Source organism: Rana temporaria, chromosome 7 (assembly GCF_905171775.1).
Source record: "Rana temporaria chromosome 7, aRanTem1.1, whole genome shotgun sequence".
NCBI lineage: Eukaryota > Metazoa > Chordata > Amphibia > Anura > Ranidae > Rana > Rana temporaria.
The window spans coordinates 147,528,154-147,547,011 of NC_053495.1; the positions used below are offsets into that span (position 1 = coordinate 147,528,154).

The following is an 18,858-nucleotide window of genomic DNA, read 5'->3' on the forward strand; positions in this document are numbered from 1 at the left end:
TGGCCCATCATCAAGGGAGATGCAGATCTCAATAGAATTCTACCTGCCAAGCCGAAATTCATATATAGGAGAGCTAGAAGAATCAGGGACACCTTAGTAAAAAACATACCGGATCCACCCAAGAAAATTACCACTTTCTTTGACCAGAAGGGTTTTTACAAATGCGGGAAGTGCAAACATTACAAAAGGGCCTAGGAAGGTCAGCCATTTCCAATCTCACACAAACAAAAAATAATTCAAAATAGAGAAACTCATCACGTGCAGCAGCACGCATGTCACCTACGTGCTGGAGTGCGAGTGCGGATTGCAGTATGTGGGTAGAACCACCAGGAAACTGTCAATACGCATGGGTGAGCACATTAGAAATATAAAGGGGTTCATCCACCACAGTGTTTGGTTGCATTTTAGGCAAAAACACAATAAAGATCCTAACAAATTAAAAATTTACGCCATTGATGAAATAGAACAAAATTGGAGAAATTTATATATGCTCAGGGAAGTCTCACGCAATGAAACAGAATGGATTTTTAAAATGGATACACTCAAACCAAAAGGAATGAATGTAGAATTAGATGTTAATTGTTTTCTGGAGGATTATTAGTGTAGGCATATATACAAATTAACCTGAGTATGTATTTACATTAATTTCTGTTACACCTGGTTCCTAAATCTACATAACTCATACGCTTCTGGATTATTAATAAACCCATAGAATTCATTTAAATTTTAACTTTAATTTTAACTTTATTTTTCATGATAGTGTCTTTATTGCAAAATTGGAACACTAAAAGACTAAATGGTCTATCTTATATAGACCTAATGTTTTTAATTAACTATTCTCGGCATTTCAGCCTAAACTACATTATTAACCACTTCCAAACAGGGCTTTTATACACACACCCATACCGGGCCTATTCTGGCACTTCTCTCCTACATGTACAAATCATAATTTTTTTGCTAGAAAATTACGCAGAACCCCCAAACATTATATATGTTTTTTTTAGCAGACACCCTAGGGAATAAAACGACGGTCATTAAAACTTTTTATCTTGCACGGTATCTGCACAATCATTTTTCAAACGCCTTTTTTTTGGAAAAAAATTGTTTCATGAATTAAAAAAATAACAAAACAGTAAAGTTAGCCCAATTTTTTTGTAAAATATGAAAGATGATGTTACACCGAGTAAATAGATACCTAACATGCCACGCTTTAAAATTGCGCACACTCATGGAATGGCGCCAAACTTCGGTACTTTAAAATCTCCATAGGCAACGCTTTGAAATTTTTTACAGGTTACCAGTTTAGATTTACAGAGGAGATCTAGTGCTAGAATTCTTGCTGGCACTCTAACACACGCAGCGATACCTCACATATGTGGTTTAAACGGCATTTACATATGCCGGCGGGACTTGCGTGTGCGTTCGCTTCTGCGCGCGAGCTACTGGGGACAGGGGCATTAAAACATTTTTTTTATTTTTTTACATATTTATTTATTTTTTTACACTTTTTTTTAATTTAATTTTTTTTATTATCACTTTTATTCCTATTACAAGGAATGTAAAATCCCTTGTAATAGGAATGTGTGTGACAGGTACTCTTTATGGAGAGATGCGGGGTCAATAAGACCCCACATCTCTCCTCCAGGCTGGAAAGCATGAAATCGGTGAAAAAAAATTCACCGATCTCATGATCAGTGTTGCTTAGCAGCCGCAATTGTGGCTTTGTTTACTTACAGGGACCCGGGCATGAAGTCATCACATCGCGCTGGGGTCCTCCGACGGTCATAGAGATGACTGGTGACCATCTGGTCACCAGTCATCTCTATGCTTCCTGCCAGCACCGGACGATTCGTTCTCTGGGCCCCCGATGGCACGGGAGAGCCCGGAGAAGCACCGGATGGCGGTGGGAGGGGGGATGTCCCCTCCCGTCGCCTGTAAGAACGATCTAGCGGCGGAACCGCCGCTATGATCGATCTTACGTTGTGCAGAATCGCTGGCAGAAGAGAAGGATATCTGAATGATGCCTCTAGCTGCAGGCATCATTCAGATATCCCCCCACAAAGCCCAGGACGTCATATGACGTCCACCTGGATCGTTAGAGGTCCTTTGTGGACGTCATTTTACAATGGGCTGGTATGGATGTGGTTAAGGTTGTTTGACAGTTCAGGGTGTTAAAGAAATTAAATCTATAGGAATTGTTGATATATCTTTGTAAGGTGCCTTGTAAGGTGCCTATGGCAGCGTCAGGCACAGACGTACACAGTAAGTGAGGGCTATTTACAGGGTCTAAAATGGCCGACTGGGCACTTCCTGTGAAATCAGTAAGGAAACCAAATATCCCACACCATACATAATATATGCCAGACAACAAAATGGTGGCGCGAGTACATCCGGTTCCTCCGTACTTCCGGTTTAGACTGGAAGTAAGGGAGGCAAAGTAACGGGTGACATTTGCGGCGGTGTTGCGTCAGCGAGGGGGGGGACTGTGGCCAAGATGGCGGCGAAACCACTTCCGGTTTCGTTATTGCATGCAATTAGGTACAGGGTATAAATACAGTAACACCAATAACATCCACCAGCTTTCCTGATGACGCAAATCTGCGAAACGCGTAGAAGCTAGGTGGACAGCGCAAGAGGGAGTGCATTCTGACCTGTGGGACCACAAGTGTAGCAGGAGCCAGGTACGCACCCGAACGATAAGCTGGTGAGCGGCTGTCTAAAGACTGATACTGCCAAAGACACCAGGTGCTGGTCTTAAAGCACCTCTCTTGTGAGTAGTTTGATTTTATGTTTTTTAAATAAACAAAACCTTTTATAAGTACTACACCATGATGAGCTCCTTGGTTTTTTTGAGGCATTGAGGAACACCTTTTGAGGACATACCCATCGATCCTAACGGAATACGTTTTTTGGCCTATTACCAGCTGGGGTCTGGTGAGTTTGCATTTTGGCAGGTGGTGGTGGTAGCACTCATTTCTGTCGGGTGGAAGAAATAGCAGCACCCTGTATGCATGAGACATAGCACCAGGATTTATCACCGTATTACCTCCTGTTTGGACTATAACTGTGAAGTTGTGTTTACCCACGCTATTTGGGATGTGTTACAACATGAATGCACATGAACTTTGAAACACATTTTTTGCACATATGTTGCACATGAACTTTGAAACACATTTTCTGATTTTGCACTTTATATCTATATATATTTATCTATTTATTTACATATCTAATTATATTTATAATTATATTTATATTTATATCTGTTTGTAGGCAAAACAGCACTGCGTTTAATGTACATGCTCTAGAGAGCTGGATATTGATTTTTTATTCACATCTTTTGATTTATTTATTTATTTTAAGTTTGATGGCACAGTAGAGGTACACAGCATTACGCAAGTGTACACGTTCACGAGAGTTGGTTATTGTTATTTCCATAGTGACCTATCACGTACATTACTGTACTGGAGTCAGCACTATATTATTATATATGAGTATTTTTTTATTTTTATTTGAGTTTAAGGGGTTAATTATTTTGTGACATCATATATTTAGACCAGCGCAGTAACAACACTTTTCTGCTTTCTTACCTAAACCTCCTTGAAGGTTTACACAGTACTGCAGCAGGCCAATATAATATAATTTATTACCCATAACATATTCATTTGCGCCGGTGACAAACACTACTCATTTCTATTCTTTTGAACCACAGCACGGGCAGCAATAATGGAGGTCTTCTCATTTCTGGCCAATAGGAGGCTGGACATGGGTGATCTCTTCGATAACTTTGATGACACAACCACAGTAAACCTAGAACAGGGATTTAAACAGCTCAAAAATGCCATGGATAAGCAAGTAAGGGTATGGTGGGATATCACCACTCTGCAAAAATATAAAGAAGCCCATATTACACCTCGTAGGTTACGATGGGATGTAGGACCCAATGATGGCCTGACAGATGCTGGATTAAACAAAGCATGGTCAGATTTTTTTAATGGATGTGAAAATAAACGATTAGAAATTATTATAGATAGGAGAAGGATTAAATTAAATAAAATAGAAAGCACTATCAATAGCCTCAAATAAAGTATGATTACGCATATAAATACTGATGAATATGGCACTAAGGCCAAAAAAACTACAAGATTTCCTGGGAAAATTAGACAATGAAATTAAAACAAAAAAGGTTAAGAAATACCATCGGGACAAAAAAGATTATCTAGCTGGGAAGATATACAGTTGGCAAGAGAATGACAGCACACCCAGTTCAACTAATACCTCGCTCAATGATGAATCAGAAATAGCAGAGATACAGGCAGCAGGAAACACACAGGGAACTGTTGCCTCAACGAGCACTAAAAAGAAATCGGAAACACCCGCCCCAAATAAAAATAGCACCAATAAGCCCACCCCAAACAAACCATCGCAGGGGGGACAACAGGGAGGCCCCCCATACCAGGGAGGACCACCATCCCAACAATACCCCTACCAACCCCACAACGGCCAATACTCCAGACCGTGGAGAGGAGGTCAGAGGGGGAGAGGTAGCGGCTATTATGGCCAAAACTACGGACCACCCCAATGGCAGGGGGAATGGAGAGATTGGGGGGAGTCATTCAGACCACCGATGCCGGTTTTTCAAACCAGCAGGGGAGGGTGGAACCACAACCCCCAAGAAGGAGAGGGTGCAGAGGGGGAAGCAAAAAGAAAAGGGTTAAATTAGGTGAAGGAATCTTCAACCTAACCAGCATTGTATTTTCACAGGAAGAGTTACTGGTCCTAGATAAAGGAATTAGATTTGCGCCCAGTAAAGCCTTCAATGGTTTTGAAACATTTATAGACTTGCAAAAATTTATAAGGAAATTAAACCTAAAAAAATACTTTGGAAGCAAAGGTGGAAACATAAAAGAAACAGAGACTCCAGAATACACGCATAGCCAACTAAAAAAATAAATCAACCTTTAACCCTAAAATAAGCTCCAACCACCATATAGAGGTGTTTAAGAAAATGGTGGAAAAAGAAATGAGAAACATCAAACCGCAAAGGAGCACCAAGCAGGATAGAATCTGGCAAGGAATAAATAAATTACAAAAATGGAAAGACTACCCAGCCCTCACATTTCCTAGAACCTTCACAAGATGGATTTCAGCGGGACTAACACAATGTTGTGACTTTTTAAAACCTGCCTCATTTAAAACATTTCCAGAAATACGTGAAAGTCATAAACTTCCGGCATCAGAAATTTTTCGCTATTTACAAATTAAAAATTTCTTTGCACCATATTTACAAGGTATAAATAAATTGAGTGACATGACGCAGTTTGAACGAATATGTAAACGAGATCCTCATTCAAGAGGACTCATATCAATACTATATAGCCAACTAAGTACTAAGCTTACCGCAAAATTACCTTCATATGCTGAAAAATGGATGAACGACCTTGGTTTCAATATAGATATATCTACCTGGAATAAAGTATGGTCAAATACTAAAACGTCCTCCCAAAATATACTTGCTATGGAAACAAATTATAAAGTTCTCATGTACTGGTATTTGGTTCCTGTTAGAATAGCAAAATTTGCTCCCCATTATTCCCCGCTTTGTTTTCGCGGCTGTGGTGATCCGGGAACACATTTACATATTTTCTGGGAGTGCCCTGTTACAAAACATTACTGGAAAGAAATATTCCTCATGATTTCAGCAGTTTTCAAGAAATCCATTACTCCTGATCCGACTACCGCACTCCTAAATTTAAAACCGGATTGTATTTCCTATGCTCAATTTAAACTGTTCCTACAAATCACCACAGCCGCAAAGCAAACCATCTCCAAAGCTTGGAAAACAGCTACGCTTCAAGTTTCTGAAACCAGAAATAGAGTACATCAAGCCATGCTCCACTCAAAATCAGAAGCCATAACCAATGATTCCATAGACATATATGAAACAATATGGAACCCATGGGTGACCTATACTATCTCATCTAACCCAGATGATTCTCTATTGAGACCTTGGTAGGATATTGTAAGCCAGTAACATTCTGGATACAGTCCCTCTATATTATTACTATCTCTATTATGTAACGATCCCGGAGCCTTTCCTCTATCCTGTACTGCCTTTCCTATCCTATTGTTTTCATCACTTTCCACTTTTTATACTCCACATTCTGTCCTTTTTCTTTCTTTTATCTCTCACTTCTTCAAATATATAGCTCAAGCTATCTCATTATATAAAATGGTAAATGTGAATATGTAAATACGATATCTAATTTTGCTCCTATTGTTTTAATACTTAACATGAATAAGATCCTTCTCCCCCCTATTTCGGCCAGTTTTTGAACCGATTCATTGCTAAAATTACAATTGCTCCATAGCTATAGTTCATATCATAATTATATCCGGTTCCATTTATATCACAATATTCTATAATATTTTATATGAGTTCAAATGCAATAGACTAACATGATTGGTTTGACTATAACCTGCTTTAATGATTCCTTTAATATTCCTCATAGGATCTACAAATATTTATTGGATTTGTCTATGTTTCAAATACTCTCTTATTACATGATACCATTTTTATTTTTCTGTAATCTTTTATTGTCAATTGTATCTAATGTTTTCTCTTTACTTTAAACCCAATAAACTAATTTGACAAAAAAAAAAAAAAAAAAAAAAAAAAAAAAAAAAAAAAAGGAAAGACATAGTTGTCAGGCCTGCGGATAAGGGGGGGGGGCTGCAAATGAACTTAACAGGTTAGTTGGTGATACTACCACCTACCAATTATTAAAGAAAAACCCCAACAAGGAACTGAAATCTAAACTCATAATTTTTCTAAACAAAGGGATAGCTGACCATATCATAAACAAAAAGGAGGGAAGATATATATTACCAAAGGCCCCTAGAATCCCGGTAATATACCAGGTACCGAAGATACACAAAAATAAATCTAAACCCCCGGGACGCCCAATCATCAGCGGCATAAATTTGGTACATTCTCGGTTGGGGGAGTATTTAGATGTGTTCCTACAGCCATAGGCAGCAGGAGGAAACTCCTTTATTAAAGATAGTAAGGATGTCATAAACACGCTCACACAGGTTTCAGTTAAAGACTCCACGCTGCTGGTAACTATAGACATGGAGTCTTTATATACCAACATAAAACAAATTGATGCATTGGCAGCAGTAGCATGGGCCTTAAAAAAACATTCGAAGCTCAAACTAAAACAGAGACGATTCATACTAGAAGGACTAAGAATGGCCATGAAAAACAACTTCTTTTGGCATGACCACAGGTACTACAGCCAAATAAAAGGTGTAGGGATGGGAAACAAGTACGCCCTAAGCGTGGCAAACATATTTTTGAATAAATGGGAGAGTGAAGAAATCTTTGGGAGAAGCTGGCCGCAAATCCAAGTATATAAACGGTTCATTGATAAAAATCTTAATTGTGTGGGAGGGGAGCCATGAGCAATTGAAAGGCTTCATTGAGCATATCAATCACAATGACTATGGAATTAAATTCACTATCAACATCCAACCTGAAGTAATACAGTTTTTGGACTTGGAAATATTAAACAATGGGAAAGAACTCCACACGGGAACGCACTTCAAGGACATGGACCGCAACGGGTACATCCCGTATGGCAGCTGCCACCATCCCCAGTGGAAACGGGCTATACCAAAGGGGCAGTTTATCCAAATTAAACGTAACTGTAATTCTACAGAAGATTACCAGCTGCAAACCAACATCCTTATCGACAGATTTGTCGAGAAAGGATATGAGAGAAACAGGTTGGAGCAAGCAAGATCAGAAGTAGCCTCCATGAACCGTATCGATATGCTGAAGGATAAGTAACGCAAACCGCCAGAGAAAAATTATGTCACCTCAGTGCGGACTATCTAGCGGTTGAAAAGATTATCACCAAATACTGGCCCATCATCAAGGGAGATGCAGATCTCAATAGAATTCTACCTGCCAAGCCAAAATTCATATATAGGAGAGCTAGAAGAATCAGGGACACCTTAGTAAAAAACGTACCGGATCCACCCAAGAAAATTACCACTTTCTTTGACCAGAAGGGTTTTTACAGATGCGGGAAGTGCAAACCATGCCGCATTACAAAAGGGCCTAGGAAGGTCAGCCATTTCCAATGTCACACAATCAAAAAAGAATTCAAAATAGAGAAACTCATCACGTGCAGCAGCACACATGTCACTTAGTGTTTCGTTGCATTTTAGGCAAAAACACAATAAAGATCCTAGCAAATTAAAAATTTACGCCATTGATAAAATAGAACAAAATTGGAGAAATTTAAATATGCGCAGGGAAGTCTCACGCAATGAAACAGAATGGATTTTTAAAATGGATACACTCAAACCAAAAGGAATGAATGTAGAATTAGATGTTAATTGTTTTCTGGAGGATTATTAGTGTAGGCATATATACAAATTAACCTGAGTATGTATTTACATTCATTTCTGTTACACCTGGTTCCTAAATCTACATAACTCATACGCTTCTGGATTATTAATGAACCCATAGAATTAATTTAAATTTTAACTTTAATTTTAACTTTATTTTTCATGATAGTGTCTTTATTGCAAAATTGGAACACTAAAAGACTAAATGGTCTATCTAATATAGACCTAATGTTTTTAATTAACTATTCTCAGCATTTCAGCTTAAACTACATTATTAAGGTTGTTTGACAGTTCAGGGTGTTAAGAAATGAAAACAATGGGAATTGTTGATGTATCTTTGTAAGGTGCCTATGGCAGCGTCAGGCACAGACGTACACAGCAAGTGAGTGCTATTTACAGGGTCTAAAATGGCCGACTGGGCACTTCCTGTGAAATCAGTAAGGAAACCAAATATCCCACACCATACATAATATATGCCAGACACCAAAATGGCGGCGCGAGTACATCCGGTTCCTCCGTACTTCCGGTTTAGACTGGAAGTAAGGGAGGCAAAGAAACGGGTGACATTGGTGGCGGTGTTGTGTCAGTGAGGGGGGGGGACTGTGGCGCGATGGCGCGCAGCAATCGCACTAGTAGAAATACCCACTCTATCCCATGAAATGAGCACAAGATTGTAGGTACTACTGGCCAGCACACAGGAGCTAAGATGGCGGCCGGGGAACTTCCGGTACAGCCAAGATGTCGGTGAAACCACTTTCGGTTTCGCTATTGCATGCAATTGGGTACAGGGTATAAATACAGTAACACCAATAACATCCACCAGCTTTCCTGATGACGCAAATCTGCGAAACGCGTAGAAGCTAGGTGGACAGCGCAAGAGGGAGTGCATTCTGACCTGTGGGACCACAAGTGTAGCAGGAGCCAGGTACGCACCCGAACGATAAGCTGGTGAGCGGCTGTCTAAAGACTGATACTGCCAAAGACACCAGGTGCTGGTCTTAAAGCACCTCTCTTGTGAGTAGTTTGATTTTATGTTTTTTAAATAAACAAAACCTTTTATAAGTACTACACCATGATGAGCTCCTTGGTTTTTTTGAGGCATTGAGGAACACCCTGTGAGGACATACCCATCGATCCTAACGGAATAAGTTTTTTGGCCTATTACCAGCTGGGGTCTGGTGAGTTTGCATTTTGGCAGGTGGTGGTGGTAGCACTCATTTCCGTCGGGTGGAAGAAATAGCAGCACCCTGTATGCATGAGACATAGCACCAGGATTTATCACAGTATTACCTCCTGTTTGGACTATAACTGTGAAGTTGTGTTTACCCACGCTATTTGGGATGTGTTACAACATGAATGCACATGAACTTTGAAACACATTTTTTGCACATATGTTGCACATGAACTTTGAAACACATTTTTTTGATTTTGCACTTTATATCTATATATATTTATCTATTTATTTATATATCTATGTATATGTATAATTATATTTATATCTGTTTGTAGGCAAAATAGCAATGCGTTTAATGTACATGCTCTAGAGCAGTGGTCATCAACCCTGTCCTGCAGGGCCCACTAACAGGCCAGGTTTGCAAGATAACTAAAATACATCACAGGTGATATCATTTGCTCCTCAGTGGGAGCAGTATTCAAGACTGCATCTCCCCAAGGTAATACATAAAACCTGGCCTGTTAGTGGGCCCTGCAGGACAGGGTTGATGACCACTGCTCTAGAGAGCTGGATATTGATTTTTTATTCACATCTTTTGATTTATTTATTTATTTTAAGTTTGATGGCACAGTAGAGGTACACAGCATTACGCAAGTGTACACGTTCACGAGAGTTGGTTATTGTTATTTCCATAGTGACCTATCACATGGATCAACAAGCAACAATAATAATAAAAATTGTGTGAATGCATCTAAATTTATTGGTATGTAAGGACGCCTAAAACACAAGGACAAGATGGTCAAATATGGGAGGCACTAATTACTACATATGTGCACATACACACACACACACACACACATTTATAAACACATGTGCGTGTGTATATGCAGGCATGCACATGCAAATGTCCACACACACATGTGCGCACAAACCACACATGCATATATGAACGCGTAGGGACAGGTAGACATCTCTAGACGACTCTATATTGAATGTATTGTATGTAACTATTTTGATAATTGGTTACTTACCACCCTGCAGAGGTGGTGTATTCCCCCAAGGGAAATGATGGTGATGGGGAAGGAAATGATGGTAAAGGCATGGAAAGGGAGAAGTAAAAGGGGGCAAAGATGATAGATGGGAAAGGGGGGGGGTTGGAAACAAGAAAAGGGGTAAAGAAAGGAAAAAAGGTGGAACAAAGGAAAAGGTGGGAAGAGAAAGAAGAAGGAATGTATACCAGATAAATATATTCCAATGCCTGTGTTGACAAGAAACTTTCTGGATCTACACCCTTAATACTTTAACGCCTCATGGCCTCAACAAAGTAATTGAGGTCCATACAGTTATCTTAATCTTTGTTTTTACTATATGTATTTTTATATTCATACATCCAAATATGTTTTCTTGCATCATTTCAGGTATTTTGGGTACTTCCTAGTCCCGAAGTTTTCTTCGTCTTTTTCTTTTCCTTTTCTCTTTCTCCTTCTCTTCTTCCTGTTTTTCTCCTCTCTTCTTCTTCTTCTTTCTCTTCCCTCCTTTTCCGTTCTTTTTCTTGTTCAGCTTTTTTCTTTTCTTTCCCCCTTTTCTTGTATCCAACCCCCCCCCCCTCCCATCTATCATCTTTGCCCCCTTTTACTTCTCCCTTCCTATTCCTTTCCCATTATTTTCTTCCACATCACCATCATTTCACCTTGGGGGAATACACCACCTCCCTCTGCAGGGTGGTAAGTAACCAAATATCAAGATAGTTACATACAATATAGAGTCATCTACAGATGTATACTTGTCCCTACTGCATGTGTGCTTGTGTGTGGACATTTGCATGTGTGTGCCCATGTACTGTATGTATGTGTGCAGGCATGTGTGTGCACATATGTAGTAATTAGTGCCTTCCATATGTTGACCATCTTGTCTTTGTGTTTTAGGCATCCTTACAGACCAATACATTTAGATGCATTTACACAATTTATATTATTATTGTTGCTTATTGATCCATGTGTCTGTTTATCATACATTTTTTAATTGAAGAAAAAATTGTCTGGTATTAGAATTCCTATGAATGTATTACATTTGTATGCCGATCCCATCAAAAAAAAAATATATATATATATAATTTGTATCCATACATATTTTTATTCCCAAGTGAGCCCTTGGGAAGTGCAATATGTTTCTTCATTAGTTAAAGTGTCACTAAACCCACATCATAAAGACTATCAATAAATGATGTATTACATGCTGTTTATACGTACTCACTACAAGATTCATTTTCTGTATTCTGCTGTTCTCTAGCTCCACCTTCTGTCCATATCCCCAATTTGCAGCTGTTGAGGCAACTCTGCACATGCTCAGTTTTCAGTGAGTTTCTATGGTGAGAATTTCCTCCTTTTCACATGAACAGCCCAGGTGACTATAGAGTCACACATGTGGGCATATACACAGTGGTAAAGGACAACCCACTCCCTCCCTCCTCCTCCATGCTCACTAACCAGCTAAACACAACAGGGGCGGGATATTACATGAAGATTAATGGTGGCTTCACTTCCCTCAAATTCTAAGACACAGGTTGGAGGGGCGTGACACAGCCTGTAAAATCACCCACACAATGTTATTTCCACAAAATAGTAAAGATTTGATTTCAAATAAATATTTGTATGATGAATTAAAATTGATATTAATTATTTATTTTTACTCTGTATTCCAAAGGCTGTTTTTATTTCTTTTTTTGAACGTGTGACCAGCAGCACAGGACTAGAAGCCCCCCTGCTTATGATTTCCTGCAGACAGGCTGGGAAAGATCTGGGTCATGTGACAGCTTAGCTGTATATGGATTACGAAAAAGATATTTAGATGTTTGTTTTTCTAAATAATTACAGTGCCATCATCCACATCCAGAAATAGAAGGGACAATGTAAATTAAACAGTGTGGCCCGGATTCACAGACATCGGCGCATATTTATGCCGCCGTAGCGTATCTTCTTCACGCTACGCCGACACAACGCAGAGAGGCAAACATGGAATTCAGGAAGCCAGTGCTCCCAAAGCTGCGTCGGCGTGGCGTGGATTTTGAAGGCGTAGGTGGAAGTGAGTGTTACCCCATGCAAATGAAGGTCCGAGCGTGGTGCAATGTTTTACACCTGGCGTATCTTGATCGGTGCATGCGTCGTGACGCGGACGTATGCCCAGCACCCCTATGCGCATGCTCACAACTACGCCGGCGCAACTTCCTTAGATACGCCGGCCCACCGGCTTACGCCAAGCACATAAATACGCCCAGCCATACACCCGTCCAGTGCAAAAGTACACCCGTTTTCTTGTTTTCCCCCTGGAGCACAGTACTTTTGCAGAGCCATGTCTGATGCTGAGGTGGATAGGGAGAGGAGGAAGAAAAATCAGAAGAGAGGGCGATCCTGACCTCAGCAATAGGCCAGTATGATGTGTACCTCCATGGCGCACAGAGTGCCAGGACCAGCAAGGCACGGAAGACTGAGATCTACCAGCAGATCGCCCTGGAGGTCAATGCCCTTGGGCATGAGACCAGGACCTCTAAGGACATTATAAAAAAAATTTATGATATGAGACGGAGGGTCAGGGAGAAGCTGGCCAAGGTGAGGAGGCACCTCAGGGGCACGGGAGGCGGACCTGCTTCATCTCTGAGGTTGACAGCTGAGAAGGAGGTGATCGCCAGCTGTCTGGAGCAGGAGCAGGTGGAGGGCCTGGAGGGCTTTGACTCCAGTGAGCAGGACTTGAGGACAGGTAAGTGTGTTTTATCCCCCATCCAGTGTGTAGCATGTGAGGGGGTGGAAGGGAATATGTGACAAGTGTGTGGGTCCACCAACATGTGAATGCTTTGTGTCATCCACAGATGTGCTGGAGGGAGCTGAGCCGTCGTCTGCCGGTGTCCGACCCACGCCATCCCCGGAAAACATCTGCCTCAGCCTGACCCCCTGGGAAGCCATGATGCATCGGTGGAGGGGAGTGCCCACACCTCTCCTCTAGAGGTAGTTGAGGAGGAGCCGGTGGATCTCCATCAGGAGGAATTGCCTCTATTTTGAGGAGGCTTCCACCTTCCCCGGACCCTCAGAGACCTCCACTCCATCCAGGGGAACCCCCTCCAGGGCTACCCCATCCAGGGGAACCCCCTCCAGGGCTACCCCATCCAGGGGAACCCCCTCCAGGGCTACCCCATCCAGGGGAACCCCGTCCAGATGGACACATGCCTCTCCATCCCCCAGGAAGGCATTGAGGAAGACCAGGGGTGTACCCAGATCCCTCCAAGAAGGGCTGGAGAGGGAGCAGGCAAGGCAGACACGCCACATGGGTGCTCTAGCCTGTGACCTGCACCGTGTGGCAGACAGCCTGGCCTCCTCAGCCAGGACCCAGGCTGATTGCACAGTGGCTGTGCAGGGCACCGCAGCCGCTATGCAGCAGTGCCTTACCCAGCAGGCTGAGCAGACCAGCTCGATCTCGGACTGCCTGCAGGATGTGAGCGCAAACTGCGCTGCCATGGTGGCATGCATGGGTGACCAAGCCCAGACCCTTGAGGCCATGCGTCACCACATGGTGGCAGGGGGTCCCTCACCATCTGGGGACCATGGCTCGAATGTGCAGGGCAGCCTGGAGCGTCATAACAGGACAATTGGGGAGCTGCAGGCCACAGCAGCAGGCCTCGTGGCGGAGGTGAAGAGCCTGGGAGTGGCTGTACAGGCCAACACTGCTGCCATCGAGGCGGAGGAAAGGCAGAACAGGCGCCTCCAGCGGCAGACCAGGTGGATACTAACTCTGTCCTCACCAGCATTGCCGTTGCGTTGGAGGGCATGCAGCCAACATCTGCCAGGAGAGACAGACCATGGGATGAACCTCCTCCTGATGCCCCACCCACCCACCCGAGGCTCCCCCCAGACAATTGAGGAGCCGTACCCGTGGCACCATGCCCACGAGAGGGCAAATGACTGCTCTCTGTTTTTTTTGTTGCTCAGAGTATGAGCTTTATTTTTTGTTTGGACGTGCACAGAGGTATGTGCCGTCCTCCTGTATGGGCATGATCCCTATTTTATTTTTATTTTTTGTCACTGCACACGGTGAGGAGTGCAGAAGAGGTGGCCGGAAACCCGTTTGCAGGGGCAGGGTTTGCCCGTTGCTGCTACAGTGTGACTGGTGTGTGAGTGTGTGTGTATGTGTGGGTGACATTCCTGCCAGCAAGGCGTGTCACCTTGGATCGTCAGGGAGAGGTTATCCCCACGACCATGTGAATGTGGTATTAATGGACAGCAACATTGGGGCCTTGGCGTGGCGTTGCTGCTCCTAGGTCCTGCACGGCGGACTTGGGCTAAACCAATGTGAGGTGAATGTGGTGTGTGTGAGCTAGGGACCACAGTGGTGTGCATGCTTGCATTGTCCTTGTGCCATGATGATGTGTGTGTTTAACGTGCAAAGATACGTTCCACAGGGCAACTCCTGACTGCTTTTCCCTCAGCAGACGGGGTAGCCTCGGGCAGGGGGGGACTGTGTGGCTCGGGTGTCAGGTCATCACATATGTCAATCTCCAGGCCCTTTCTCATGGCGTAGTTGTGCAGCACACAACATGCACCGATGATCTGGCACACGAAGTTTGGGGAATACAACAGGGCCCCTCCGGACTTATCCAGGCATCGGAAACGGGACTTCAGGATGCCAAATGTGCGCTCCACCACTGCACGGGTGCGTATGTGTGCAGCATTGTATCTTCTCTCTCCTCTGGTTTGGGGATTCCGGTATGGAGTCAGGAGATGGGGCCCAAGTGCATATGCCGAGTCACCTGGAAGGGAAAAGACAGGAGGATGTTAGTCGTGCATGTGCCCCTCGTGATGTCTGCATCACGGGGTCGGACAGTCATGCCTGACACCCATGTCACTCACCAACCAGCCAGCTGTCCCTGTACACGTTCTGTTCGAATTCTGTTGGGATGGTGCTTTGACGGTATATGTAGCTGTCGTGGCTGGACCGGGGGTGTTTGGCACGGACGTGCCATATGAGGCATTGGGCATCGGCTATCACCCGTACATTGATGGAATGCCACTGCTTACAATTACGGTATATTAGCTCTGTGGCACGGGGGGGGGGGGGCCATAGTGCCACATGTGTGCAATCAATGACCCCGACGGTGCGTGGGAATTGGGGAATTCTGTAGAAATCCTGCATTGCCTTCTGCCGCAGATGCTCATGGGTGGGTTTGATGATGTGGTGGGACATGCGTGTGAGGATTGCGGGGACAACCTGGTGCACGCATCTGCTCATGGTGGATTGTGACTCCACTTGTACGTTGGAAAGATCCACTGGCGAGGAAATGCAGTGTTGCCAGTACCTTGACTAGTGGCTGCACTGCATGTGAGCGTTCTGTCTGTCTGGTGATTTCATCATGCAGGGCTGTGGCTAATTCCAGGATGGCATCTGGGCTGAATCTGAAGATGCGATACACCTCCGATTCCCCCATGCCAAAGACGTTCATGTGCGTTCGGTATATCCTCTCCCGTGCCCTCCTCCGTGCCTGTGGACGCAGTAGTGCTATGACCATGGCTGCCCCTGGCATGTTGGCATACAGATGTGTTGTCCTGCAAGTGTGGTTGCTCAGCTTGACCGTAACGGTGCTGCTGCAGCTGCTCTCCAGCTGACCTGTGCACGTCTGTTGCTGAGTTACACCTGCTTTATGGGGAATAACTTTAGGCCGGACGTAAAACTTACACGCACCGCGCGTAGCTTGTGCCGGGCGCACGTACGTTCGTGAATCGGCGTATCTCCCTAATTTGCATATTTGAATACAAAATGAATGGAAGCGCCACATGCGTCCAGCGTAAATATGTGCCCACGCTACGCCGGCGTAGACAAGTTACGTTGGTGGGATGAAGCCTGTTTTTAGGCGTATCTTAGTTTGTGGGTCAGGCGCATAGATACGACGGGCCATATTTGCACTTACGCGGCGTATCTGGAGATACGTTGGCGCAAGTGCTTTGTGAATCCGGGCCTGTGTGTTTAGCATCACTTTAACTGTTGGTAATTGGATACTCAAAATACAATAACGCTAACAGATTTTTTTTTTCTTCTTCATATTTAAGTACTTAAATACAGCACCCCAACAACCACTGACATTCAGCTGTCAGCCAAAGGATTCCTGTTTCCTTTATAAATGTCAGTTTTGCAGCAGCTGGTTCTATACACAGTACAGATGCGCCACTTTACAGACAGACTAAGAGGACACCCCAGGCCCTAGATTTAAAGGAATTCTTAATTTTTATTGTTGCACTTCAAGCATCATTAAAATCACTGCTCCTGTTTGCATTGATACATGTCCCCTGGGGCAGAAACCGGCCCCCATACCCTTTTTATGGCCAATAAATTGCATATAATGCCGCGTACACACGGTCGTTTTTTGCGATGAAAAAAAAACCCGTCATTTTTTAGCATGAAAAACAACGAAGTTTTTCAAACTTCATTTTAAAAAATTACGTAGCATACACACCATCGTTTTTTCCAAAAGCTCTAGCAAAGCGCGGTTACGTTCAGCACATACGGCGGCACTCTGTTCCATTCAAGCTTGCGTTATAACTTGCTTCTGAGCATGCACGGGTTTAAAAACGTTGTTTTAAACGTAGTTTTAGCTACACGCGGTCATTTTTTATGACCCAAAAAACGACGTTTTGAAAAACGACATAAAAAAATTGAAGCATGCTCGTTTCTTTTTTTTCTTTTTTTTTGTCGTTTTTCAGAAGACATAAAACGACATTTTCCCCACACACGGTCATTTTAAATGACGTTTTTTAAAAATGTCGGGTTTTTTTTATGACAAAAAACTACCGTGTGTACGCGGCATAAGCCTTCAAAATTGGCACTTTTAATTTTTTTAAGGTTTGGGTCCCATAAATTTTAATATGGTTTGCGGCTTAGGTCCAAACTTTTGTCATGTTCAAGAGTTCTGGTGTGAACCGAACCGGGGTGGTGTTCAGCCCAACTCTTTTTAGGATGATTAAACAGATTCTGTGCCTCCTTACATCAGGAGTCCTCACCAGAGTTCCATCTTACAATTGGGTTCCTATAAGAGTTCTCTCCTTCCCCATCAGTGTGTCCCTTTGCATCAACTGTCATCATCGGAATGCCCCTTTTATAAAATGTCCACATCAGAGTGCCTCCTTACATCAATTGCCCCCTCAGAGTGCCCCCTTACATCAATTGCCTCATCAGAATGCCCACTTACATAAATTGTCCCTATCAGAGTGCCTCCTTACATCAATTGCCCCCTCAGAGTGCCTCCTTACATCAATTGCCCCCTCAGAGTGCCCCCTTACATCAATTGCCTCATCAGAATGCCCACTTACATAAATTGTCCCTATCAGAGTGACCCCTTACATCAAATGTCCCTATCAGAGTTCTCCCCTATATACAATGTTCCCTTTCTGCTTACATCAGTTGTCCCCATCACAGCCCATTCACAGCTCCCATCAGAGCCCCTCATATCAATTGTCCCCAGCAAGTCTCATGGATAAGTGGTTGTACTTCCAGAGATTTGGGGGGAAGGCAGATCTAAAATTGAATTATTATTTGCTACTAGCATTTCCTGTTCATTCCTGCACTGCCTCTGCACTACCTGTCAGATGTTACTTCCGGGTTGTGAAGTACCGTATTTTCCGGCGTATAAGACGACCGCCTAATTTTCCAGGAAAAATGTTGATTTTGGGATATACTCACTGTATAAGACTACCCCCTTCCTACTAGTCTTTCTGGAAGCTGAGGGGTAGCCAGAACAACCGCTGACAGAAACAGGCTTTTTCAAATCTCACTGTGCCATTACATTACATTACATGCCTCACTGTACCATTACATTACATGCCCCTCACTGTGCCATCACTTGCCCCTCACTGTGCCATCACTTGCCCCTCACTGTGCCATCACTTGCCCCTCACTGTGCCATCACTTGCCCCTCACTGTGCCTAAACTTGCCCCCCAATGTGCCTAAACTTGCCCCCCACTGTGCCTGAACTTGCCCCCCACTGTGCCTGAACTTGCCCCCCACTGTGCGAACAGTGCAATCACTCACTTTTTTTCTGAATCGACTTGCAGGCGGTGACAGTCTCCGTGCTGCGAGCGTCAATGATTTGAAAGCCGCGCCTTCTCCTCAGATTGTCCTGTGATAGGCGGAACACAAATTTTCCCAGCAGCGCCTCTGTTCTGTGTTCCGCCTATCACAGACGTCTTCTCATCTCGTCCGAGGATGAGAAGGCATCTGTGATAGGAGGAAC

The 18,858-nt window shown here is 43.4% G+C and overlaps 1 protein-coding gene across 2 annotated transcripts in view; it reads right to left on the minus strand.

Annotated features, from left to right (window-relative positions):
* The window catches only part of LOC120945732 (calcium-activated chloride channel regulator 1-like), a 98,563-nt gene that overhangs the window by 18,995 nt on the left and 60,710 nt on the right, over positions 1-18,858 (minus strand). The gene's annotated exons all lie outside the window — the stretch shown is intronic.